We start from the raw sequence: 26,752 nt of genomic DNA, 5'->3' as shown, positions 1-26,752 counted from the left end.
AAAAACCCCTGCATTCTCTCTCAAACATTCTCCGTGCTTTTGTGTGACGTCCTGTGTCAGGTATGCAGGGCAGGGGAGTGGAGGGATATACAAAACAGGTAAACTGAAAGAGGTCCTGTCCTCAAATTTTTACGGTCTTTTTTTTTTTTAATATTTACTTTTGAGAGAGAGCGAGTGAGCGGGGGAGGGGCAGAGAGAGGGAGACAGAGGATCCAAAGCAGGCTCCAGGCTCTGAGCTGTCAGCACGGAGCCCGATGCGGGGCTCAAACTCACGAACCACGGGATCATGACCTGAGCCGAAGTCAGACGCTTAACCGACTGAGCCACCCAGGCGCCCCCAAAGTTTTACAGTCTTACAAGAAGAAGCTATTTGCTCATTTGACTAATTTTGGTCTCTTGTTTCTCAGTTATTTCAGGCCTGGACAGAAGGAAGCATGCAGTTTATGGGGAGTCTGTGTCTCTAGTCACTATAAAGGTAGTTCCCTAACTATGGATTCAAAAATATAAATTAGAAACTGCTCTTGGGTACGAATTTCTCCCATGTGAGCTTGTTGAGTGCGATCCACTTATCTCCAGGGCCGATGGCCAGTTAAATCCTGCCCAAGTAGCAGAAAGCCTGTTTGTTTTACGACAAACAGGAAAAGGGGGCCCTCGCTGAAATTCGGGCCTCGGCTAGAACCTGAAGCCAGTGCTGTGCTGATTGTTTGGGGAATACTTAAGCTGGGACAGTTTGTGACGCCTCTCTTCCCCCTTTCCACCAGAACAGTATTTGACGAGGTGTGTGCAGGCCCAGGATCTGACCCCCCAGTCGGGTGCTGAGGGTGGGCCGGGGATTTGAAGAGCTGGAATGTCACCGTGTGATAACCCAGGAATGCGTCTCTGACAAAATCATCCTGATGTCTTCATTTCTGTCGCCCTTTGCAGCTGTTTCAAAACACTTGCCGGTATCAGTGATTTCATGGAATCCTCACCTCCTTCTCGTGAGGGAGGCGGAGCAGGGTTTATTATCACCGTGGTACAGCTGGAGACACTGAGGGTCCGAGGGGCCATGTGACTCAGCCCAGGTCACGGGACTAAGAAGCAGCTGAGCTGGAACTCAGGCTGGGTCTCCTGACGGTGAGTCGGATGCCCAGGTGACCGGGAGCCTCCACAGCCACTTGGTGCTCAGATGAGGGTGTGGCCTTCCTGCCTGTGACTCCCAGGACCGCCTGGCTTTGGGTCCTGGCTCTGCCCATACCAGCTGTCTGGCCTTGGACAGGTTGGTTAAGGGTCTCTGTGCCTCTTTCCTCATCTGTAAAATGAGCGAAATAATAGTACCCGAATCCCCAGAAGGTGTTTTGAGGAGTAAATGAGATATCATAGAGAAGGCAAAACATATCTGTCCTGGTGCAAGACATCCATACATGTTACATCCCCTCCCCGCCTCAGAAAGCCTTTTCCTTAAGGCACAACCCAAAAGACTTGTTTAAGAATTCTGCAGGGGCACCTGGGTGGCTTAGTTACGCATCTGACTCTTGGTTTCGGCTCAGGTCATGATCTCACAGTTCGTGAGTTTGAGCCCCGTGTCGGGCTCTGAGCTGACATTGCGGAGCCTGCTTGGGATTCTCTACCCCTCTCCTCCTCGCTCTCTATCCCTTTCTCTCTCAAAATAAATAAATAAACATTAAAAAAAAAAAAAAGAATCCTGCAGAAGCTTTCCTGCTTTGCTACCTTTCCTCACCCACCCTGCCCTCTCTCTGTGATAATGCTACCCTGTGTTACTGCTTTTTACTTTTCATAGTGCTTTCCTAGCCACACCTCTTGAGATTTTCCTGACAACCCCGTAAGGTCATAGAACCCAAAAGTCTTCTTCACTCTCTTCTTACAAATGAGGGAAAACCAAGGCAAGAGAGGCGACTGCCCTAAGGCAATGCCTCTGATGGCCGCAGAGCTGGGACTCCGGCCCCCTTGGAGTTTCAACTCTTGGTTACTGGAAATCGTTAATTGTCTGGGTTTCCTTTTTTGCCTTTGGAAGTGGCAGCTAAGGGACCTCACTGAATCTCTGCGAGCTCAGGATTACCTTTCAGACTGAAAACAACCCAGAGCAGAGCAATTGGCTTGCAGCTAACAGACGCCTTCCAGCCCACGCAACCTCCCTGCACATCCTTGGGCCTGGGGGGGTTGGAGAGGCAAACCCGGGTAAGGGATGAATTCCAGCAGACTCCCTACAAGTGGGTGACAGTTGAAAAGGTCAAAAGGGTGCTGCTCCCTCCTGATATTCCATCATTAGCTCTGCTGCTTGATATCTGAGAACACCTTGGACAAATCAAGGTGCACCTCAATTTCCTCACCTAAAACAGGATGACTGGATTAGATAATGTCTCCGCTGCCTTCCTGATAGCCCAAAAGGGACTTGCTTAAGGACAACAGTAAAACATTACAGGCAACTAAAAAAAAAAAAAAAACAAAACAAAAAAACAACAACCTCTTTTGGGGCGCCTGGATGGCTCAGTTGGTTAAACGACTGACTTCTGCTCAGGTCATGATCTCCCAGTTTATGAGTTCAAGCCCTGCATCAGGCTCTGTGCTGACAGCTCAGATCCTGGAGCCTGCTTCAGATTCTGTGTTTCCCTCTTTTTCTGCCTATCCCCTGCTCATGTGCTCTGTCTCTCTATCAAAAATAAATAGTAAAATAAAATAAAATAAAATAAAATAAAATAAAATAAACCTTTTTTTTAAAGATAACTTATTTATTTTTAAAAGAAAGAGAGCATGGGGGAGGTCAGAGAGAGGGAGAGAGAATCCCAAGCAGGCTCTGCAATGCCAGCACAAAGCCCAATGTGGGGCTTGAACCCACCAACCACGAGATCATGACCTGAGCCGAAATCCTACACTGAACTGATTGAGCCACCCAGACACCCCCCCAAAAAACTTTTTTATTATGAAAAATTTCAAACCAAATTTAATGTCAACAAAACTCCCACTTATGCTTTACCTATCATTTACATTCTTTCTTGTTTCTTCTGTACCTCCAGCCCCTCCCACTTGGTTATTTTGTATAGTTGCATAGCTAGTTTGTATAGCTCTTGTTGTAAGTGAAATTTACAAACATTGAAACAGAAATATTTAAAAAAATTTTTTTAAATTTGTTTTTATTTTTGAGAGAGAAAGAGAGACAGGGTGTGAGCGGGGGAGGAGCAGAGACAGAGGGAAACCCAGAACTAGAAGCAGGCTCCAGGCTCCGTGCTGTCAACACAGAGCCTGATGAGGTGCTCAAACCTACGAACTGTGAGATCATGACCTGAGCCCGAAGTTGGACACTTAACTTAGCCACCCTCTTGTTTGTTTGTTTGTTTGTTTTTTAAAGCTTATTTATTTTTGAGAGAGAGAGAGAGAGAGGAAGAGAGTGCAAGTAGAGGAAGGGCAGAGAGAGAGGAAGAGAGAGAATCCCAACCAGGCTCCACACTATCAGTGCGGAGCCGGATTTGGGGCTCGATCTCACCAATTGTGAGATCATGACCTGAGCTGAAATAAAGAATCAGACGTTTAAACTACTGAGCCCCAGGGGCGCCTGGGTGGCTCAGTCGGTTAAGCGGCTGACTTCGGCTCAGGTCATGATCTCACGGTCCGTGAGTTCGAGCCCCACATCGGGCTCTGTGCTGACAGCTCGGAGCCTGGAGCCTGTTTCAGATTCTGTGTCTCCCTCTCTCTCTGCTCCTCCCCTGTTCATGCTCTGTCTCTCTCTGTCTCAAAAATAAATAAACGTTAAAAAAAAAAAAAAATTAAAAAAAAATAAACTACTGAGCCCCAAACGCAGAAATCTTAACCGTGTAATACTGACAAATAGATTTGCCCATGTAAACTATATCTCTTTCACAATATAGAATATTTACACCTTTCTAGAAAGTTCTCTCCTGTCCATCACGGTCAAATGGATAACTGAACTTATTAAACAATTAAATTAAACATCAGTGTGAGCTTAGCACACTGAGGGGTTAGCACATGCTCTCTTCACTCTGGCTAGGTCAGAGTCAGGTCTGCTATCTTAAGCTATTTTTCTCCTTCCAGCTTCTGTCCACTCCTGCCATCCTGTGGGTCCCTAGAGGTGATGGTCTTCTGCATGTACTCTGTGTCCACTTATTCTATTACCCTGGCTGCAAATTCTTAGAAGCTTTCTTTTGGGACACCTGGCTGGCTCGGTCGGTAGAGCTTGCGACTCTTGATCTCGGGATCATGAGTCCGAGACCCATGTTGGGTGCAGAGATTACTAAAGATATAAACTTAAAAAAAAAAAAAAAAAGCTCTCTTTTGTTTTTCCTAAACACTTATTCTCCATGTTTTTTCTTTTGTTTTCCTCTTTTTCTTTTCTTTTCTTTTTTTAGTATGTATTTATTTTGGGGAGAACACAAGAGGGGGAGGGGCAGAGAGCGGATCTGAAGCAGGCTCCGCACTGACAGGCTGACAGCAGAGATCCCGATGTGGGGCTCGAATATATGAACCGCGAGATCATGAACTGAACCAAGGTCAGACCCTTAACTGAGCCATCTAAGTGCCCCCTTCTGTTTTTCTTTCCTACGACTGTTTCTCATAATGCTGTTTCTCTCCTTTAGAGCGCTCTCACTCTTCTGAGTTCAGCCCATCTTCTCTGAGTTCACTGCCCTTTGTTTTGGACTGTTTATATCCTGGACATTAGGCACTGAGCTGTAACCCTAGGGCCTCCCTCCCCCACACTAAGGCCAGGCACTTAGTCCACATGAGGAAGAGAGGGAATGAATGCAAAGGACAAGCTCTAGAAACACCTGCAGTCCACTAAGGAACCCCAACCTGTCAGCTTTGTCATTTCTGGACCACATCTTTCTCTCTGCATTGAGCAAGAAGCTACTTATCTGCCCCTCTGGAAGCCCCAGCATTTCAAGGGAAGGAGGCTGATTTACTGGCAAAATGTGACCCAGAGGACCATTCTCCCCCACCCCCACCCCCACCCTCCATCATTTAAAAAAAAAAAAAAAAAAAAAAAAACAGAGCAAGCTGGGCTATCAGGGATACTTCCTGTTTTCCTCTCTTGAAAGCATCCTGGATAGATGAAACAGGGATCCAAGGGACTGTCTGCCTCTGGGGCTTCGGGACTGGCAGAATGGCTTTTAACCCTGTGCTGTCTCCAGCGCCTGAGTGCCGTAGGTAGTTTATGTGTTCTATTTCCTGGGTAGATTTAACTTCTTGAGGGCAGGGGCCTTGCATTCATGCTTTCGTCAAACATTACTGTACTCTACTAAATGCCAGCCTTTGTTTGAGGATCTGGGGATACAGGGATGAATATATGACACAGTCCCTGGCCTCATTCATCAAACAGCAATGACTACAAGTGCTGACAAGATTAAGCACTTTCTCTGTGTCATGCATTCGCTACATGCTTTTCATGCATTCAGTCCTCACAACGAGCTTATGGGGCATTATTATGCCCATTTTACAGATAAGGAAAGCAAGACTTATGAAAGTTAAATAAGCTGTCACAGGCACACGAGTAGCAGATGCCAAGGCTGGGGTTAGAGTCCAGTGGTCCGACAGCTCAGTCCACCTTCTTCGCTGCTATGCTAGCCTGCCCTCTGCAGAAACTACCTCCGTGTCTTAAACGTGGTAATGACTCACTGCAAGTAATTTTTACAAACGCGGTTTATTGCTTGGGCTTGGTCAGGGTATCTTCCGATGACCAGGTTTGTTTGCAATCCACTTACTGCACTGTATCAGACTAGATTGGACGTGAGGTGGTTTGCAGCCCCTGAAGACTGGAAAGCAAGGCTGAGAAACTAAGAGGTCATGTTTGGCCCCCGTTTGGAAGATAAAGACTGTTTCAGTCTCTTTCATTCCCCTGCCATTTCTGGAACAGTTCTGATTCCCCCTACCTTTTTCTTTTCTTTATTATTATTAAAAAAAATTTTTTGTGTGGGGTGGGGGGAAGAATATTTTTGAAAAAAAACTTGATGGGAAGTTGATACATTATAACAGCAACGAAGTGAACTGTATATACCGAGGAATTATTCTACGCCTTTGCTTATATCATCGTTTAACATCCTCGCAACAATAGTTGGTTTTGTTTTTCCATTTCTGGGGAGGACCCGAGGCGCGGACTGGTTTAGTTAGCATACCCCAGATCACACAGCTAGACAGAACCAGGTTTTTGATCCTAGGTTTGCCTAACTCCAAAACCTACATTTTAATCATGCTGTCTCCCTGATGCTGGAACTTGGCAGAGGGAGGAAGGAACTCCCTTCCTGCTGACCTTCCTGACACAGTTAAGTGGCGGGTGAGGATACCCAGTAACCTTGAGATCTGTTGGTTAGGGATCCTGGCACAAAAGGATCTTAAGGTGCTTCTGAGCTGCAATTTTATCTCTTTAAGACCCAGGGCTCCCATGCCAAGGCTGTTCCGTGATCCTCGGAGATTTCAGGGGTGGGGAAACTGGATGGAACGCGCTGACATACAACAAGCAAAAAAAGACCTCAGCATTTTTGCCTCGCCTCGGTGGCTCCTGCCTTTTTTTTTTTTTTCCTCTCTCCCTCTCTCATTTATTTATTACTATGCTATTCCCTGGCCCTGCTGCTGTGTCAATACTGATAAAAGCAAATCTCCCCACAAACAGGTGCAGCCAGAGCTGCCCCTTGGACAGCTGCCAGGGAATGTGATCGCTCAGCTGAGGTGACCTGCCCCTGCCCAACCCCCTTCTCGGGTTCCAGCCCAGGGCATGTGTCCTTGGGCGGTTAATGTCCGCATGTTCAGAGCCTGGTATCTCAGCTGGCATCACGGACTCAAGATGGCAGATGTAGTTGCGGTGGGGTGGGCGTGTGCAGGACAGAGGGGGGCCTCCGGGAGTTACTTATTTTCCCTTTCGGTTTCTTCGGAAATTACATGGACAATACTATGTCACCAAGTCCCTCCTGCAAGTATTTGAAAATATTTCCTAAGAATATCACCCCCTGATTTTTCTAGATAAGAAATATTTTTTTCCAGGCCCACCCGTTTCCAACTTCACATATACACTTGCAATTTAATGACCCAAAAGACATTATCTGAGCACCTCCTAGGGCTCAGTGGAGGGTTCACCTACAGAAACATTTTGTGAGGCAACCCTGTTACCCAGGATGCGTTTTGATGCTGCCAAGCCCTGTGACTTTGACTCCGGTGTGTAAAAGATTATATTCCATCCCCCTCCCCCCCGCCCCCATGTCTGTGTTTTGTCCCCAAGCATCATTTCCCCACTTCCCTAGGGCACCAGCCTTTCCGGAAATGCCCCAGCTCAGCAAGCGGCCTCCACCTCCCCGGGAAGTGAGAGGGGGCCGTGTGGCGGTGACAGCACAGGGCGGGCCTGGGGCCGGGCCGGGCCGAGCCGGGCCGGGCCGGGCCGGGCCGAGGGCAGGGGCCGGGGCCGGAGCCGGAGCCGGAGCCGGAGCCGGAGCCGGAGCCGGAGCCGGAGCCGGAGCCGGAGCGGGAGCGGGAGCCTCCCGCCCCGCTGAGCGGCCCGCAGAGCAGCGCGCGGCTCCGGGAGGGGAGGACGTTGCTATGCAAATGCGCCGCGGCCTGCGGGCCCCCTTTACCCAGGGGCCCTCCGGTTGCCAAAACAGACCATTCCCCAGAACAGTCGCCTAGAAACGGGCGCTGTCATAGCAGCCTCTCAGCAGCGGCGAGCCAGCCGCGCTGCCAGGAGGAGCTGGGTCAGGGTGTTCAGACCTCCTCAGCACCCCCTCCCCACCCCGTCTCCACCTCAGGGAGGGGAGTGGTGGCTTGGGCCCCTCCTTGGAGCAAGGGAGGGCACTAATTGGATTGGAACACTCCAGAAACACATCAGCTGCTCCTCCCTGGGGGAAAGGAGTGTGAGGGGGAGGCTTCAGACTGTCTTTGTGATGGGTCTCAGCCTCACCCTCCCTGCAGCCTCGCCCTGATTTGGTCCTCACCAGCCTCTGCCCACCCGGAACCTCCCTCAGGGCACCACAGCCAGCTCGGGGTGGAGGGGAGGGGGCAGACAACAACCAGATAACCCCGCAAAGAAATTCAGCCATAAAGAGGGGTACGCGATGCAACAGCAATTGAAGATACAGGGTCTGACCTGCTTTGAGGGGGTTAGGGAAGAATGCAGGTTTGCTGTGACTCCCAAGCCGGTGTCCTGGCCACTACCTCTCCCAGCCCTTCCCCTTCTCAGCAGGCTCCTCTCACTCAGCCTGTGGGGCCTGGCCATCCCCCCAGGCCCTGGGAGCAGGGACGTTTTCCTACCTTATTTGGCAGCAAGAGAGCTTGTCATTTAAGTGCATGTATCTTGCCTCTTAACAATTACAGTATAAACTTCTAAAAGGCAGGACCCATATAATTCTGTGATGGCACACCTTGACCATGAAGAACACGACTGATTTGAACAGATCTGCTTGAAAGTGGTGCCAGTGATGTTTATCACCCTGGGAGGCCTCTAATGTTGCCTTTGCAGCAACTGTTTTAGAGTGGCCCTCAGAGACTACTTAAAACCTCATGAAACTCTGGGATTGGGGACGGGAGAAGATTCAGTGTCAGCCTGAGTGACATTAAGCCAACAGGTGGGCTACAGAGAAAGTGACTCCTCAGGATACAGCATTCCCTGGGGTCTAGATGCTGCACGCCATGGCCAGAGCACGAGCCTGACGGCTGGGGGCAGCTTTGTACTAACGTGCTGGGCGAGAGACCTTCCTTCGTAATCCACGGACGGCCTTGGGAGTTGTATGGATTCTATAAACTTGTAGTCTTCGTTCAGTCTTGTTTAGTAAGGCAGCATGTAAACGTGTAATCTCTCCCTTCTCTTTCTCCTTTCCTTCCTCCTGCACTGAGTGCCTACTGTGTGCCAGGCACTGGAGATTCAGAGAATAATTAAATTGATATCATTCTATATTTGTAAGGAGAAAAATAATGCATAGTGCAGGCGACATTTGCCCTGCATTAAAGTCACCAGTATGTATCTTTTGATTAACTTTCTTGTGTTTGTGGGTTTTCCCTAGATCATAAATCTCACTTCTCTGGAGGCCAGAAATTTACTTTCCCAGACTCCTTTGCAACTAAGGTGTAGGCATGTGACCTAGGTTCCACCAATCAGATGCATGCACATGAGGTTTTTGATTTGGAAGAGGGCAACAGGAAGCAGGTGTCCTGGGGAAGGGGGTTAGAGGAGGCATCTGGCCTTCAGAGCAACAGGAGGGATGGTCTGAGATCCAATTCCCACCATTGTTGAAGGGGGTGAGTTCAGGCAAGTTGCAGAATTTATGCTGATAGCTGCCTTGGTGGTTTGGCTAGAAAAGTACCCTGAGGTGGTTTGGGCATCATCCCTGAATTCTGAGCCTCTGTGCCTGTCTTCCCTTTTGGATTCTGTGAGCTACTGAATGTTTTTTAATAAGTTCCTTTTCTGTTAGGGGCACCTGGGTGGCTCAGTCCGCTAAGCGTCCGACTCTTGATCTCAGCTCAGGTCATAATCTCACGGTCCTTGAGATCAAGCCCCACTGTCAGACTCTGTTGACAGGGCAAAGCCTGCTTGGGATTCTCTCTCCGCGTCTGACTCTGCCTCTCCCTCAACCCCCATGCCACTTAGCTTTCTTTCTTAAAATAAACTGAAAAAGGGGCTCCTGGGTGGCTCAGTCGGTTAAGCGGCCAACTTCAGCTCAGGTCATGATCTCGTGGTCTGTGAGTTGGAGCCCCGCGTCGGGCTCTGTGCTGACAGCTCAGAGCCTGGAGCCTGCTTCTGATTCTGTGTCTCCCTCTCTCTGCCCTTCCCCTGCTTGCTCTCTGTCTCTCTCTCTCTCTCAAAAATAATAAGCATTAAAAAAAAAAAAAAAAAACAACCATAAAAGCAGCACCTGGGTGGCTCATTCGGTTAAATGTCCGACTTCAACCCAGGCCATGATCTCAAGGTTTGTGAGTTCAAGCCCCACATCAGGCTCTGTGCTGACAGCTCAGAGCCTGGAGCCTATTTCAGATTCTGTGTCTCCCTCTCTCTCTGCCCCTCCCCCGCTCACACTCTGTCTCTCTCTCTCTCAAAAATAAACATTAGAAAAAATAATTAAGGGGCACCTGGGTGGCTCGGTCAGTTAGGCGTCCGACTTCAGCTCAGGTCATGATCTCACGGTCCATGAGTTCGAGCCCCGCGTCGGGCTCTGTGCTGACAGCTCAGAGCCTGGAGCCTGTTTCAGATTCTGTGTCTCTCTCTCTCTGCCCCTCCCCTGTTCATGCTCTGTCTCTCTCTGTCTCAAAAATAAATAAACGTTAAAAAAAAAATTAAAAAAAAATGATTAAAAAAATAAAAATGAATAAACTGAAAAACCAAATCATCACAAAAAAAGAGAAGTTCCTTTTCAGTTAGAGTGGATTCTGTCGTTTGCAACTAAGAGCTCTGACACAGATGGATGGATGAATGAATAGGTGGATGGATGGGTAGGTTGAAGGGTGGGTGGAAGAGAGGATAAAGGGTGGGTGGGCAGGCACCAAAATATGGAGTGATTTGGGGCGGTGGGACTTTAGGTTATTTTTTCTCTTTTCTCTGGATTTTCTTTTCCTTCTCCCTCTTCCTCTTGCTCTTTATTTCTTCTATGAAAGCATGTTACTTGCATAGTAATAAAAAAAGTTATCAGAAACCAGCATCTAGAAAGTTCACAGCACAGGGAACATAAAAAAAAAATGGAGGTTCTAAGCCAGTAAGAGCTCTGGAAGGGCTCTGGCTCTGGACTTCTATCCCACTGTCTCACCACGCGTGCCCTGACCCCCAGCAAGCCTTGAATTTCTCTCCCTCCTCCACACCCAAGGCTGTGCCCACCAATCAGAGGCATGCACTGGCTCATCCTGCTTTGTGACATTTTCCTGTTGTTACCCAACAGTCCTAGTTTACCTTGAGCAAGGATGACACACACACTTGTGACTCACCCCATATTGTTCTGCCCTCTCCCAGCTCTGGCCTTCCAGTGGCACTGACTATCCCTTGGCTGGCAAGTACAACAACCTTGTTCTACAGCTATGTTTCACATGGCATGTCCCATCACCCGCCATAGATTGTCAGTTCCATGGAGGCTGGGATTGCAACTTACATGATGTTTGCAAACTCCCAAAGCTTGGTGGGAAGTAGGGTTTTAAGATGCACCTACAGAAGATGAGGATTGTATGGTTTCTTTTCACTTTGGTGACTGCCACAGTAAACTTCTTTTATTAAGCAAACTCTCTGCCCAACATGGGGCTTAAACTCACGACCCTGAGATCAAGAGTCCCATCCATGCTCTGCAGACTGAGCCAGCCTTGTTCCATAATGAAATTTTAAAGTTTTTGCAGTCAGGGCCCTTTTCCTCTCTCCTTCCCTCTCACCCACCCTTCCTTCCTTCCTTCCTTCCTTCCTTCCTTCCTTCCTTCCCTCCCTCTCTCCTTCACTTTCTTCCTTCCCTCCTTCCCTTCCTTCCTTCCCTTCCTTCCTTCCTTCCTTCCTTCCTTCCTTCCTTCCTTCCCTCCTTCCCTTCCTTCCCTCCCTTTCCTTCTTTCCCTCCTTCCTTCCTTTCTTCCCTTCCTTCCTTCCTTCCTCTTTCCCTCCTTTCCTTCCTTCCTTCTTTCTTCCTTCCTTCCTTCCTTCCTTCCTTCCTTCCTTCCCTCCCTCTCTCCTTCACTTTCTTCCTTCCCTCCCTCCCTTTCTTCCTTCCCTCCTTCCCTTCCTTCCTTCCTTCCCTCCTTCCCTTCCTTCCCTCCCCTTCCTTCCTTCCTTCTTTCCTTCCTTCCTTCCTTCTTTCCTTTCTTCCCTTCTTCCCTTCCTTCCTTCCTTCATTCCTTCCTTCCTTCCTTCCCTTCTTCCCCTTCCTTCCTTCCTTCCTTCCTTCCTTCCTTCCTTCCTCTTTCCCTCCCTTCCTTCCTTCCCTCCCTTCATTCCTTCCTTCCTTTGTTTCCTTCCTTCCTTCCTTCCTTCCTTCCTTCCTTCCTTCATAAATGTCTCTGATGTGCCAGGTGTTTACTGTTTTATATCAAGAAACAAATATAAATAGGCAAATAAGTGGGGGGAAAAAGTGGCAGAAGAGCTTGGATGGCCAAGTGTGCAGGGGAGAGGAGTGTTAGTTGGGAATAGAAACCGCTTTTTTTATTTAAGTTTTTTTTTTAATGTTTATTTATTTTGAGAGAGAGACAGAGAGCATGAGCAGGGGAGGGGCAGAGGGAGAGGGAGAGAGAATCCCAAGCAGGCTCCATACTGTCATTGCTAAGCCTGACACAGGGCTCAATCCCACGAACCGTGAGATCATGACCTGAGCCCAAATCAAGAGTCAGACACTCAACAAACTGGGCCACCCAGGAGCTCCGGAAAAGGCTTCTTCATAGGAATAATATCAAGCGTTTATTCTAGGACGCCCTGTTCTCAGTATTTAACATATGCTCATGCGCCTCATCCTCGAAATAGCAACAGGGCAAGTACTATTGTTACTTTCGTCTTACAGGTGAGGAAACGGAAGCCCTGAGAAGTTTAATGTCGTATGGGATTGCTGCAGAGCTGGGACTTGCACCCGGGCCTCTGGGTTCTAACGTCAATGAGCTTCACTGTGGCATTGTACTGCATGGAGAAGATCCTGGAAAGGTAAGGGATCATCAAGCATGGAGGCTGTCTACATAGTCAAGGGCACGGAGGGCCGCCTGTCTGTTCAGCTCGGATGTGGGTGCACAGGGGATCGGGATGGTGCAGGGTGGAGGGCACACTCAGTAGCAACTGAGAACCCACTACGACAGCCTTGGATGTTCTCTTTATTTCTTGAAAGGTAATTTCATTGCAAGTTCAAACCTCTTGTATGATCTGTCTTCTAGGCCATCCTCTCCATTTCTAGTCTGTTTCTTTAAAAAAAATTTTTTTAATGTTTATTTATTCTTGAGAGAGAGGCAGAGAGACAGCGTGAGCAGGGGAGGGGCAGAGAGAGAGGGAGACACAGAATCGGAAGCAGGCTCCAGGCTCCAACCTATCAGCATAGAGCCCGACGAGGGGCTCGAACCCACCAATTTTTTTTTTTTTTTAGATGTTTGGTTTGCTTCTTTACCCCAACTGCTGTAGTGGCTCTTGGGCATCCAGAATCAACCTTTTCCTCCAAAAGAAATACACAAACACCCACGTGCCCTGTTGGCCTCTCCACTGACCTGCGGCCCTTATCACACCCCTTTGCTCCCAGCGCTCCCCCCACACCACTTTCCACCAATCCCATTGAATTTTGGTGCTTCCCCCCACCCCCACCCCCACCTCGCTCTGATCGAGAAAATGGACTTGGGAGACGTGTCCTCCTCTGAACTGCTCTGGCAGTGGGGTCTCAGCCAGTGGCTGCCTGCTCGTGGGCTGCAGGGTTATTGCAAGAAGTCTCTGTGTCTATTTGTACTCCAAATACTGTCTGCCGACTGTATAAGTAGTGTCTGGGTATAGCTAACTGTGCTGCTGCTCTTTGGCGGTGCTGCTTCCCTGGTCGTTTTTCCACTGTGAATTTCCCTGGTTGACTAAAACCCTAAATAACAGCTCCATTCATTTGCAGGCTTGCAACAATTTCCAAAGCGGGGAAGGAGTCCTCCTGTTAGAGCAGGTTGGAAACCACTGAGCCGGGCTGTGGAGGCAGCATGTTATACCCCCTCAGCAGAGACGGAGTCATGAGACCTGAGGTCAGGTTCCAGCCCCTCCCCTGGCTGGTTGGATGATCTTGGGGGCAATCCCATGTGACTTGGAGAGCTTTGGTTTCCTCACCCTGGAGCAGAGATCACAAAAATTATTTGGCTGGATTGTCAAGAAGATTAAATGAGATAGATAAAGGGCTTTGGAAGCCGTGAGGCTTTGCAGAAGTGGAAGGATTGTTGTGGTCATCTTCTTACATGCATTATCAGCTTCTTAAGGGCAGGGACAGTTCCCTCAGTGACGCCCCTCACCCCCATCACCTCTTGCACTCACAGGGGACTATGAGATGACCTCGTAAAAACACCACCAAGTGACTAGCACAGCGGCTCAGCACACAGCAGGTGCTTAATAAATGGTAGCTGCTACGTATGCGTGGGCATCTGGTTGAAATCTTCTCTCTGCCACTGCTGAGTTAGGGAGCGTGGCCGTGGGCAAGGTTAGCACTGACATGCCCTAGTGTCCTCGTCTACCACATGGCTGAGAAGAGCAGCTAGTTCATGAAGTGGCTGTGACACAGGAAGAGTTGTGTGTATAACAGAGCCAGGCACAAATCAACCACTCTGTAGGCAGCAGCTGTTGTTATTATTATTTTTCTGAATTTTTTAAGCATTTATTAATTTTTGAGAGAGACGGAGCATGAGTGGGGGGAGGGGGAGGGGCAGAGAGAGAGGGAGACACAGAATTTATTTTTTTTTTAATTTTTTTTTAACGTTTATTTATTTTTGAGACAGAGAGAGGACAGAGTATGAACGGGGGAGGGTCAGAGAGAGGGAGACACAGAATCGGAAGCAGGCTCCAGGCTCTGAGCTGTCAGCACAGAGCCCAACGCGGGGCTTGAACTCACGGACCACGAGATCATGACCCGAGCCGAAGTCGGCCGCTTAACCGACTGAGCCACCCAGGCGCCCCGAGACACAGAATCTAAAGCAGGCTCCAGGCTCTGAGCTGTCAGCACATGGGGCTTGAACCCATGAACCGTGAGATCATGGCCTGAGCTGAAGTCAGATGCTTAACCGACTGAGCCACCCAGGCACCCCTGTTGTTATTTTACTATTATGCACTGAGCGATTCTTTTTTTTTTTTTTTAACGTTTATTTATTATTGAGAGACAGAGAGACACAGAGCATGAGCAGGGGAGGGGTAGAGAGAGGGGGAGACACAGAATCCGAAGCAGGCTCCAGGCTCTGAGCTGTCAGCACAGAGCCCAATGCAGGGCTTGAACTCACGAGCTGTGAGATCACGACTTGAGCCGAAGCCGGTCGCCTAACCAACTGAGCCACCCAGGCACCCCAGAGCGATTCTTTAAGAGGTGATGTGCAAAGGTCGCCAGACTGGAAAGGAGGCAATGTAGCTCCTGGTCTTTGTTCAGAGTCATCAAGGCCTTCAAAGACAGCTAGATGCTCAGGCCAGCCTCTAAGGGTCAGCACAGATGATAGAGCCGTGAATATGCTCGTGTGCCATTTCTAGGTGTGGCCTAGATCCCCACAGCAGACATTGTTAGGTAAAGGGGTGCACCTGTAACATGTGGGTTAATACCACGATTGTCCAACATGCACATATTCCTGTTTGCATTCTTTCCTATCCAAGCAAAAGGGTCTGTCTCCCTACACCCCACCCACCCACATTTTCAAGTTTTAATTTTATTCATTTTTTTTGACTAGGTAATATTTGCAGTCGGCACATAATTTTAAAAGGTGCAAAGGGGCGGGTTGCCTGGCTGGTTCAGTCAGTGGAGCGTGCATGTGACTCTTGATCTCGGGGTTGTGCGTTCAAGCCCCACGTTGTGGGTAGAGATTCCTTTAAAAAAAGAAAAAAAGGTACAAAGAGACATGCAGTGAGAAGTCTCCTCACCCCATCCCAGCCAGCCAAGTTTCCTCCTCAGAAATACAAACTTTGATCTCAGCCTACCTGGCAAGTGGAAAATGCTATCTGACTAAATGAATCTCACCATTCATTTACTTATTTTTAAAATGTTTATTTATTTTTGAGAGAAAGAGAGTGAATAGGGGAGGGGTAGAGAGAGGGAGACTAAGGATCTGAAGGGGACTCTGTGCCCTCAGAGCTCAAGGAAGGGCCTAAACTCAGGAATCATGACAGTATGATTTGAGCGAAGTTGGTTGCTTAACTGACAGAGCCACCTAGGGCCCTTTAAATCTCACTATTTATTTGTTTGTTTGTCTTTAATGTTTATTTTTGAGAGAGAGAGAGAAAGAGGCAGAGACAGAATCAGAAGCAGGCTCCAGGCTCTAAGCTGTCAGGACAGAGCCCAATGCAGGGCTCGAACCCACAAACCATGAGACTATGACCTGAGCCAAAGTCGGACGCCCAACTGATTGAGCCACCTAGGCGTCCCTGAATCTCACCATTTAAAGAATATTTCGGGGCGCCCTGGTGGTTCAGTCGGTTAAAGCATCCGACCGTCATGCTTTCACAGTTGGTGAGTTCCAGTCCCACATCAGGCTCTGTGCTGACAATGCAGAGTCTGCTTCGGATCCTCTGTCCCCCTCTGTCTCTGCCCCTCCCCCGCTCATTCTTTTTCCTTCTCTCAAAAATAAATAAAACATTAAAAAATAAGAAAGAATATTTTGCGTTTAAAAATCTTTCTAATTTATTTTATAACTGGAAGTTTGTACCTTTTAATCCCCTTCCCCTCTAACCTCTCCTCTGGCAACGACCGGTTTATTCTCTCTAGTATTTTTATGTGAAAACAAACCAGAATATGCTTTAGAGTAGAATGTTGCATCTGAATGAACTCTGAGATAAAACCTGAAACTTCAAAGAAGTTTTATGTTCAAGGGTGGGGTGGGGTGGAGACATGCTTCTGGTTCCGCCTCCTACCTTCTCGTGGGGGGAAAAGGTTGACACAGCTCTGAATTAGTGTATAAAGCACAACCTTGACGATGCCTCTGCCCCTCTCCGTGATCCCGGGGTTTTTCCTCTTCCCCTGCCACCTGCATACAATCCTTCCTTTACGCCCCTTCCCTGCCATGACTTGGCCACCACCTTGTTGCTTGACCTTCAGTGGGTCACCTCCACTCTGGGCTGTGGTTTCCCTCACTTGTAAAAAGAGGGATTGGACCAGGCGCATTCCAGGTGAAACATTCCAGGACTAATCAACTAATTCACATTAAGGTGTAGATGACTGATAACAGCTGAATGTATTACCTCTCTGGTGGGTGGGAGTATTTTAAAAGATGCAGTTTCTCATCCTAAAAGAATGAACGTGCATGGTGCAATTTCAGGCAGGGTCACGGGTGGGTGGGGATGATATGGGGAGAGGGGGTGCCTCCCCTGACATTTCTCCAGTGATCACCGGGGTGAGGGGGGCACTGCTCCAGTCAGGGGTGGGGTCTGCCCTGCGGGAATGTGCCTGTTGGTTTCCCTCCAGAACTTACACCATCCTCCTCCCTCTTTGGCAATGGCAAGAGCAGGGTTTTGTCATACCGAAAACTGCCTCATCAGGGAAACCCACGTGTGTGGCCTAGGAAGCTACCCTGTCCCCTGGGGCAAGGGGTGCGGTGGGGGCGTTCAACAGCCTGGCTTCCAGGTTCATGGGTCAGCTCTCATCCTGGGCAAGTGAAGAGGCCTCTGTTGGAGGGCAATCCACTTTCTGCCAGAGCAGGTGGTCCCGCCACACCTGAATCCAAGACATCTGCGTTTCACCCAGGGAGAAAGGCTGTGCTGAATGCTGTCTGGTTTCATTTTCTGTAGGAGGTTTGATTTGGCTTCTGAATTTTCAGGGAGGGCATGAGAGAGGGTGTGGCCTGCAGCCACCATTAGTCCATCAGAAATAGGAATGTGACTCTTGATCTTGGGGTTTGTGAGTTCGAGCCCCATGTTGGAGGTAGAGTTTATGAAAGAAGGAAGGAAGGAAGGAAGGAAGGAAGGAAGGAAGGAAGGAAGAAGAAAGGCATTTATTTTTCTGGTTGGTGCCATCTCCTACAGCTCCCTCTGAGGCACCTGCTATCTGGGCCTCCCTTCAATGGAGGCAGTATGGGAGTGCGTCTGTGCTCCAGGCAAGAGAGTGGTGGGTAGGAATGGAGACCCCGGATGATGGTCAGTGGTCCCTACTCTGGCAGCAATGCTAACTAAGGGGCTCAGACCAGCCCGAGGATCGACGTGCCTCTCTCTTCACGAGAATCGCCACCATCATATCCCTTCCTCTTCTCTAGAGCAGGACAGCTTCTCGAGACCTCTCAGTGCTTTGGCCATGAGCCTCAGCATGGAACACACAGAGCTCTAGACCCTCCCTGCTCAGAGAGTAGTCTGAGACCAGCAACATTAGCTCCACCCGGGAGCTGGTTAGAAATGCAGACTCTCGGAGGCGCCTGGGTGGCTCAGTCAGTTGGGCGTCCAACTTCAGCTCGGGTCATCAACTGACGGTCTGTGAGTTCAAGCCCCACATTGGGCTCTGTGCTGACAGCTCAGAGCCTGGATGGAGACTGCTTCAGATTCCGTGTCCCCCTCTCTCTGTCCCTCCCCCACTTATGCTCTGTCTTTCAAAAATAAAATAAAACATCTAAAAAAAAGAAAAAGAAAAAAAAAAAAGAAATGCAGACTCTCAGTGGCCATCGTAGGCTACTGAATCAGAGTCTGAATTTTTACAAGATACCAAGCTGATTACATTAACAGACATTAATGTTTAAGAAAAATCGGTCTTGATGATGCATTCCTTGGGGAGAGAGGCAGAAAGAAATATAAGCTCCCCACGGCGGCCTCCTCGGAGAGGAAGACTTGCCCACAAGCCTCAATGGAGGGAAGTGAACGCAGAGGAAAAGGCTGAGGAAGGCACTCCAGGAAAACATGCTGAAATAGGCAGGTGCCTTTAACGTTTTTAGTTTAATTTTAATTTTATTTTTAATAGGCAATTCACTTACACCGTTAAGATTCTAAAGATGCAGAAAGGTATGTCAGACAGTTTCTTTCCCACACCTGTCTCCCAGCCACTTCCTGTCTCAAAAGCAACCTATGTTACTAGGCGAGAGGTATAAGATATTATGCAAATGAACCCTGTGTGTGTGTTCTTAACTCACCAAACCCCCTTTAAAAAATTCAGCTGCTAGTTTGCCATACACAGTGTCTAGACCTTGCTTTTTCCACTCAATAGCTCTTGGAGAGCATTCCCGTATCATATGGAAAGAATGCTCCAGATTGCATTTCAGCTGAATGTTATTCCAAAACGGGGTTCGAGCTCACGAACCTCGAGATCATGACCCGAGCCGAAGTCAGATGCTTAAACGACTGAGCCACCCAGGCGGCCCCCTACTTAGGTATTCTCTCGGAGCCTCCTACAGGACTTCGGAGACCCAGGGTCACCCCCTCTGGGCAATTCCACCTCCTTCTCCCTCCTATCCCCCTTGCCCACAGCTTTGGCAGAACCCTAATCACATGATAGTATTTAGGCAAAGGCATGAGAACATCTGCTCTTGTGTCCTCTCGCCACGTCCCGTCACAGTGCATAGTAGGTACTCAGCCGACATGAACAGTATTGAATTGACCATCCCTGAGAGAGGAATTCTCCAAATACTGCTGCCTGATCCTTCTAAGGGCAGAGACCCCACTTCCTCAAACGCTCATTCTGCCTTTGAGAGCCTGTATCAAAAGGTTCTCAGCTGAAGCAGGGTCTGTTTGCTGGTGACTTTTCCCTCGGGTTCTAGTGCATCTTCTAAAACAACATAGAAATTTAGTCCCTTTGACAGATACTTAAGATACCCATCTGTCTCCAAACCAAATACTCCCAGCTCACTGTGGGTCCTGGGTCCAGATCCTTCCCCTCCAACTTTTTCTTCCATATATTTTTTGGTTTGTAATATTGCCCCCCGCCCCTCTTTTTTTAAGTAAGCTCCACATCCACCTTGGGGCTCGAACTTACCACCCCAGGATCAAGTCTCATGCTCCACCGACTGAGCCAGCCAGGCGCCCCTGTAATATTACCCTTTTAAAAAGTGATGTCTGGGGGCGCCTGGGTGGCTTGGTCGGTTAAGCGTCCGACTTCGGCTCAGGTCATGATCTCACGGTCCGTGAGTTCGAGCCCCGCGTCGGGCTCTGTGCTGACAGCTCGGAGCCTGGAGCCTGTTTCAGATTCTGTGTCTCCCTCTCTCTCTGCCCCTCCCCTGTTCATGCTCTGTCTCTCTCTGTCTCAAAAATAAATAAACGTTAAAAAAAAATTAAAAAAAAAAAAGTGATGTCTGACCCCTACACACTTATTAGAATGGCCCAAATTAAAAGACAGGCCCTACCAGTACTGGCAAGGATGGGGAGCACCTGAAACTCTCCAGCTGGGTTTGCACTGGAAACATAAAATGGGACAGGTACTTTGGAAAGGAACTGGCAGGTTTTTAAAAAAGTGAAACATACAGGCTAGCCATTCAACTCCCAAGCTATTTACCCAGAATAAATTAAAGCATTTGTCCAGGCGCTCCTGGCTGGCTCAGCCCATTAAGCGTCCGACTTCGGCTCAGGTCATGATCTCGAAGTTCATGAGTTCAAGCCCCGCATCGGGCTCTGTGCTGATAGCTCAGAGCCTGGAGCCTGCTTTGGAGTCTGTGTCTCCCTCTCTCTCTCTCTGCCCCTGCCCCACTCGAGCTCTGTCTGTCTGTCTCTCACTCAAAAAATGAATAAACATCAAAAAAAAAAAAAAATTAAAACAGAAAACCAAAAAACAAAGTGCACAAGGAAGCTCTGTGGGATGATGCTTGTACAGGTTTATACATATGTCAAAACTTATCAAATTGCATACTTTATTATTTTTATTTTTTAATTTTTAAAATTTATTTATTTTGAGAGAGAGAGATGGGAGAGGGGCAGAGAGAGAGACAGGGAGAGAGGATCCCAAGCAGGCCCTGTGCTGTCAGCGCAGAGCCCGACATGGGGCTTGAACCCACGAACCATGGGATCGTGACCCGAGCGGACATCAAGAGTTGGTCGCTTAACCGACTGCGCCACCCAGGCACCCCTATATTTATTTATCATTTTAAAAGTAGGCTCCACACCCAATGTGGGGCTGGAACTCATGACCCTGAGATCAAGAGTCACACGCTCTACCGACCGAGCCAGCCAGGCGCCCCTCAAATTGTATACTTTAAACACACACGGTTTATTGTATGTCAACGATACCTCAAGAAAGCTGTTTAAAAAGTCTGCTATTTGGAACTGGTCCCACCTTCTCGATGTCACTGACTGGTGGGGTGCACAGAAGGGTAGCTGGCTCCCTCAATGTGGTCACTGTGCTTTGTGGTAGAGCCCGAGGTCATGTGAGCTTTTTCAGGAGTTATATTGCCGCTGTCTAAGTTCAGCAGCAATGCCAAGATTTTGACGTCATGAACATTAGAACCAGGTCTCCTCTAGCTTTACCATGCGTCGTATCAAGGTCACTTACCCCTTTCGTGTTCATTTTGTTGGCGGAACCGAGTAGGAGACGGCAGAGCGTGGTGGAAAGGGTATGAACTCCGGGGTCAGGTTCTTTTGAATGGAAGCTCAGAGTGGGTAAGTGCCTTAGCCCCTCTGAGTCTCACGTTCCTCATCTGTAAACGGGGTCACGATTTCTGATCTCACGGAGGGGCGACAATTAAATGATACAGAAAGGCACTTAGCACTGTGTGTGGTCTGTTGAGGTGTCTGATGAAGAGAAGCTAATTTTGTAGCTGTGTCACTCCTGCCTGTCACAATAGTTTAAATCTTGGTTATGTGTATGCCAGACTTCTCAGAACATAACACGCTCTCTGTATTTGATTAGCAGACCCGCACATCTTTATTGGAGCGTCTAATACAAACACCGAGATGAGCCGGTCAAAACCAACCCCATGGCGCACCACCGCTAAGTTTCCTCCAGCTTGATCTGCATTCCTTGGATTGAAAGTAATGGGTTTGGCCCTGCATTTAAAAAGTTTGTTTATTTATTTATGTTTTAATGTTTATTTTTGAGAGAGTCAGAGACAGAGCGTGAGTGGGGGAGGGGCAGAGAGGGAGAGGGAGACACAGAATCCGAAGCAGGCTCCGGGCTCCGAGCCGTCAGCACAGAGCCTGACTCGGGGCTCTAACTCACGAACCGTGAGATCGTGACCTGAGCCGAAGTCGGACGCTTAACCGACTGAGCCACCCAGGCGCCCCTGGTGACGTTTCTTTAAATAAAAAAAGGTGGGGGGGGCCTGGCTGGTGCAGTCAGTGAAACATGTACTTCTTGATCTCCAGGTAGTGAGTGCAAGCCCCACCTTGGGCTTGGAGCTAAGGATAAAAAAGAGAGAGAGAGAGAAAGGAAGAAAAGAAGAGGGGCGCCTGGGTGGCGCAGTCAGTTAAGTGTCCGACTCTTGGTTTCGGCTCAGGTCATGATCTCACTGTTCATGAGAGAGACTGAGCTCCAAGTCGGGCTCTGTGCTGACAATGTGGAGCCTGCTTAGGATTCTCTCTCTCCCTCTCTCTCTCTGCCCCTTCCCTGCTCTCAAATAAATAAATAAACTTTAAAAAATAAAAATAAAAAATAAAATACAACTGAATGCAACATCAGAAATATATTATATATATAACATATATATATAATAATATATATAATATAATATAAAATATATTTCAGTTCCTAAGTTGTACTTAGCCATAACCGGGGTGCTGTTTCAATAGCCACAGGTAGCTAGTGGCTATCGAATTGGAGAACGCAGATATAGAATGTTTCCATCAGCACAGGCTCTTGATTTGGACAGCGTGCTCTAGAAAGATTAGGGAAAAGCCCAAGTGGGTCAGTTTGTTTGTTTATATCCTGACTTGTTCCTGAAAGGATCAGAGGCTGCCGAGGACAGCCCAAGGCCATCAGAACGGTGCCCTCTGGCCGGAGATGGGAAGGTTGACATGTGGGCTGAGTCATGAGTGGAGTAGCAGAGAGAAGCCAGGCCCCAGTGGAGCACTGACCTCCCCCCAGTGGAGCACAGAAAGGAAGTGGGCGGGAAAGCGGAGGTGGGCATGTCATGGGAGTGAGGGTCAAAGGACAAGGCCATGAGCTGTCCGATGTTGAGCAACGAGCAAGCTTCGGGAAAGAAGCTCGCTCCTCTCAACAATATATGCTTATCTGACCTGTTTAATCAAGGAGTCCCCTGTGCCCTTCAGTTCTCAGATACAAATTCCAAATTCCAGCTAATCAGATGCAATTAAGGGATATTGTTGGTCGGGCGCAAGTTCTGACTTGCAGCACTGTGGGTAGGATGCCAGGCCTGGGTCCGCGCTCACCACCCGCTGGCTGTTTCAGCAGCCGTTGCTGGAGGCAGCAGGGCCGGGAAACATCCTCCCAGTGGCTGATGAGAGTGGAGAAGCTCTCAGGCAAGGGAGCCAGGCCCCGAGTGGTTTCCTGCGGCACTTTTAAAGCTCAGATGCACTCTGGGGATGGGTTCTTTTGGAGGGCAAATCAGAGTTTTTTACCTGTTCACTAAATTTGACTTTTGCATTAAACTTGTTTCTTGGGATTAAAGATGAGCCAAACATACGTGACGATGACTTTAAGTTTTGTTGGGAAGTTCAAAAACATCATAGGGTGGGATGGGGTGCCACGGGGAGCCGTTTATTGCTTAATTTGAGATAACAGATTCCCATAATCTTTATTTTTACTTTTGTTTTGAGGTGTAACCGACTTAGAGCAAAGTGCAGTACGCTTTAATGTACAGCTTGGTGAATTTTTACATATGTATGTACCTGTGTAATCTCCACCCAGATCAGGATACAGGACATTTCCAGCACCCTGCAAGGTTCCCTCGTGCTCCCTCCTGGTCTATTCTCCTCCCCAGAGGTAACTGATATTCTGATTTCTACCACTGTCAGTTTGCTCTGCCTGTTCTTGAACTTCATAGAAACAGGATCGTATCCTATCTGTGTCTGTGTCTGGCTCCTTTTACTTGTAAGCCGATGACACTTTTTTAGGGAAAATTTTGTAAATACAGATCTATAATCCTTTACCTAAAACCATTGGGGCCAGATAGTTCAGAATTCAGAATTTTTCATGGTTTAGAAAGGTGTCATGAGGAGCACCTGGGTGGCTCAATCGATTAAGCATCCGACTCTTGGTTTCAGCTCAGGTTGTGATCTCACGGCTTCATGGGTTCGAGCCCCACATCAGGCCCTGTGCTGGTAGTGCGGAGCCTGTTTGGGAATCTCTCTGTCTGCACCACTCACTACCCACCCCCCCCACCCCCCCCCCCCGCCCCAGCCCTGCGCCGTCTCTGTCTCTCTCAAAATAAATAAATACACTTAAAAAAAGAAAGAAAGAAAGAAAAGTGCCATGATGGATTCCCTTAACACTGTATGTTACAAAATACCCCCAGCAGGGTGTGGGGCAGTACCTGGTAAACATATAAACAGTTCTGAGCAAAGTCCGCCAACATTCACACACTAAGTGGTGGAAAGAGAAGCCGTAAATGGCCTCACATCAGTGGAGGCTCGTTTTGCTGCCAAATGAGTTCACGTCAGGTCAGGCTTTGTAGTAAAACGACTTACGATAAAAATGGCTTTATCATACAGATTTCAGCAGTTTGGGGATTTTGATACTGCGAGTAAGGGAGAGTGGACCTGTTAGTTCCCAGCAAGCCATCGGCCCTGTGGGAGGTAGACTTACTGGGTAGCAGGAGGATCCGGTGCTGATAGAAGGTTGCAGAAAGCAGCCGCCCCCGCTGGAGTGTGTTCACGCTGGGTCTGCGGGGACCATTTCTCTCGGTCAGGACGATCAGGCAGTCCACGCATCAACTGCTGACACAGAAGGCACACCTTTGCCAGGTGCCTGTGTCTTTGGGCATTCTTCTGAGATCCCGATCTTGGCTTAGATTTTCTTTTTCTTTCTTTCTTTTTTTTTTTTTGAGAAAGGGAGAGAGAGAGGGAGGGAGAGAATGAGTGGGGGAGGGGCAGAGAGAGAGAATTCTGAGCAGGCTCAGCGCTGTGTCAGGCTCCCCCGCTGACGTAGCGCAGAGCCCAGCGTGGGGCTCAAACCCACGAACTGTGAGATCATGACCCGAGCCGAAAGCAAGAGTTGACGCTCGACCGACTGGGCCACCCAGGCGCCCCAAACATGGTCTTTCATGTGGCCAACAGTCCTACTGCTTGGAATGTTTCTGTATAACAAAGGAGGAGTATGAGGATGGTCATCGCAGAATTATTTGGAATAGCGATAAATTGAAGGGATATTGAGATAAACTGTTGTGTTCTCCGCAGCCCTATAAAGAATGTTGCAGAACAGCATTTCCTGTATGATGCTCCACGGACCCAAGCCTCAAGAAGATTCCTCAAGGGATTTCATAGTGAAATATGTTTAGGAAATGCCAGTCTCCTCTTGATGATTCACAATGTACATTAGTAAATTAAAGACTCTGAGAAATTCTCCAGGAAAGAAGCCCATTTCAGTTGGCATAAGTCAGTACATCCCAAACAGGTGGGGAAGGACTCTGCTCTCAATAGCAAAATGGCTCTGGGGTTCTGTGGGACCAGTTTGGGAAACACTGTGATAGCCGACTCACGAATAAAGAGCTGAGTGAAAAGGACAGGTTCTGAGAATCTCCGCAGCATGATTGAAACTAACCAACCAACCTAAGTACATATTTGTATTTGGAAAAAAAAAAAAAAAAGTCTAGCAGGACACATTCCAGAACTTTAACGGTGGTTGGGGTGCTGGAATTATTAGGTGATTTTTATTTTTACCTTTTGTTTTCATCTTTTAGCTTATTTGGGTTTCTTTCTTTTTTTAATTAACTAATTAACTAATTAATTTAATTTATTTTTTTAATGTTTGTTTTTGAGAGAGAGAGAGAAAGAGAGACAGTGTAAGAGGGGGAGGGTCAGAGAGAGGGGGAGACACAGAATCCGAAGCGGGCTCCAGGCTCTGAGCTGTCAGCACAGATCCTGATGCAGGACTCGAACTCATGAACCGTCAGATCATGACCTGAGCCGAAGTCGGATGCTCAACCGACTGAGCCACCCAGGCGCCCCTAGCTTATTTGGTTTCTTAACTGCTTTTAATTACTGTGTATAACTTTTTTTTTTTTAATTTTTTTTTTAACGTTTTATTTATTTTTGAGACAGGGAGAGACAGAACATGAACAGGGTCAGAGAGAGGGAGACACAGAATCTGAAACAGGCTCCAGGCTCTGAGCTGTCAGCACAGAGCCCGACGCGGGGCTCGAACTCACGGACCGCGAGATCATGACCTGAGCCGAAGTCGGCCGCTTAACCGACTGAGCCACCCAGGCGCCCCATGTGTATAACTTTTAAAGATAGCCAAGAAGAAGAAGAAGAAGAAGAAAGAAAAGAGAGGAGAGGAGAGGAGAGGAGAGGAGAGGAAAGGAAGAAGAGGGAAAAAATTGCCAAAGATCCTGGGACAGCCGGGGAGGCGCGTCCACGGCGCGGCTGCACCTAGACTTGCTGAGGCCTCCAGCTCCAGGAGAGGCCAGGCCCTTATTTAGGCAGAGACATCCCAAGCTCGCATTCCAGTGGGAATCCTTCCCAGCGCATTCCTCCTCTGCACGGCCGCGTCCAGCTGCAGCCTGGCTCCTCCCTCCCAGGGCCTCCCTCTCCTTTGGTAGCCGCCACTGGCCCAGGCCAGGCCGCACATCTGGACCTTGTTAGGGGCCGCCGGCACCAAAGCCGGCACATCTGGCCGCCTCTAAGCGAAGCTCGCGGCGGGGCAGCAGAGGGGAAGGGGCACGTCAGGACAGGGCCGCCCGGCGCGCTCCGAGGCATCTGGAAGTGGGAAGTCGGTGGGCGGCTGGCCGCAGACAGTGCCCTGCCAGGCAGGCCGGCCCTGGCCTCCAAGAGCCAGCAGGGTAGCGCCCTCACTGGCCGGGCAGAGGCCCGCTGAGGCCTTCCCAGGCTGACGGGGGCAGGCCCAAGGAGAGGCAGGGCCTCTGGACCCCATGCATGGTGCTCTTGCCCTCAGGGAGGCCTGGGCTGGGTCCTGGGGGGCTGCTGGGACGGGGAGCAGAGGGTAGTTTCAGGACACTGCAGAGAAGGAATGCACAGGGACAGGGACTGCCTCTGTTCCTGGTGGCCAAGACGTGGGGCAGCCGGTTGGAAAGCAGGGTCTTGTACATTAGGATGGAGAATCCGCTCGTTTGAAATGAGAAAGGAAGAAGGTGCGATGTACCGTGTTGGAAG

The 26,752-nt window shown here is 48.8% G+C and overlaps 1 long non-coding RNA gene across 4 annotated transcripts; it reads left to right on the top strand.

The window, feature by feature from the left end:
- Positions 1-25,143, top strand: LOC122219847. Of its 4 annotated transcripts, none has more exons than XR_006202574.1 (8): positions 1-60; positions 408-475; positions 925-1,116; positions 12,438-12,574; positions 13,506-13,629; positions 21,378-21,496; positions 23,331-23,405; positions 24,818-25,143. It is a non-coding gene; the product is annotated as an uncharacterized LOC122219847 (long non-coding RNA). The 4 variants fall into 4 exon arrangements; XR_006202575.1 differs by having other exon boundaries at positions 23,240-23,405; XR_006202576.1 differs by lacking the exons at positions 1-60; positions 408-475; positions 925-1,116 and adding an exon at positions 7,695-8,038.
- The last annotated feature ends 1,609 nt before the right edge of the window (positions 25,144-26,752 follow it).

The sequence above is a fragment of the Panthera leo genome, chromosome B2, assembly GCF_018350215.1.
Source record: "Panthera leo isolate Ple1 chromosome B2, P.leo_Ple1_pat1.1, whole genome shotgun sequence".
Lineage (NCBI taxonomy): Eukaryota > Metazoa > Chordata > Mammalia > Carnivora > Felidae > Panthera > Panthera leo.
This window is presented reverse-complemented; position numbering and strand designations above follow the sequence as displayed.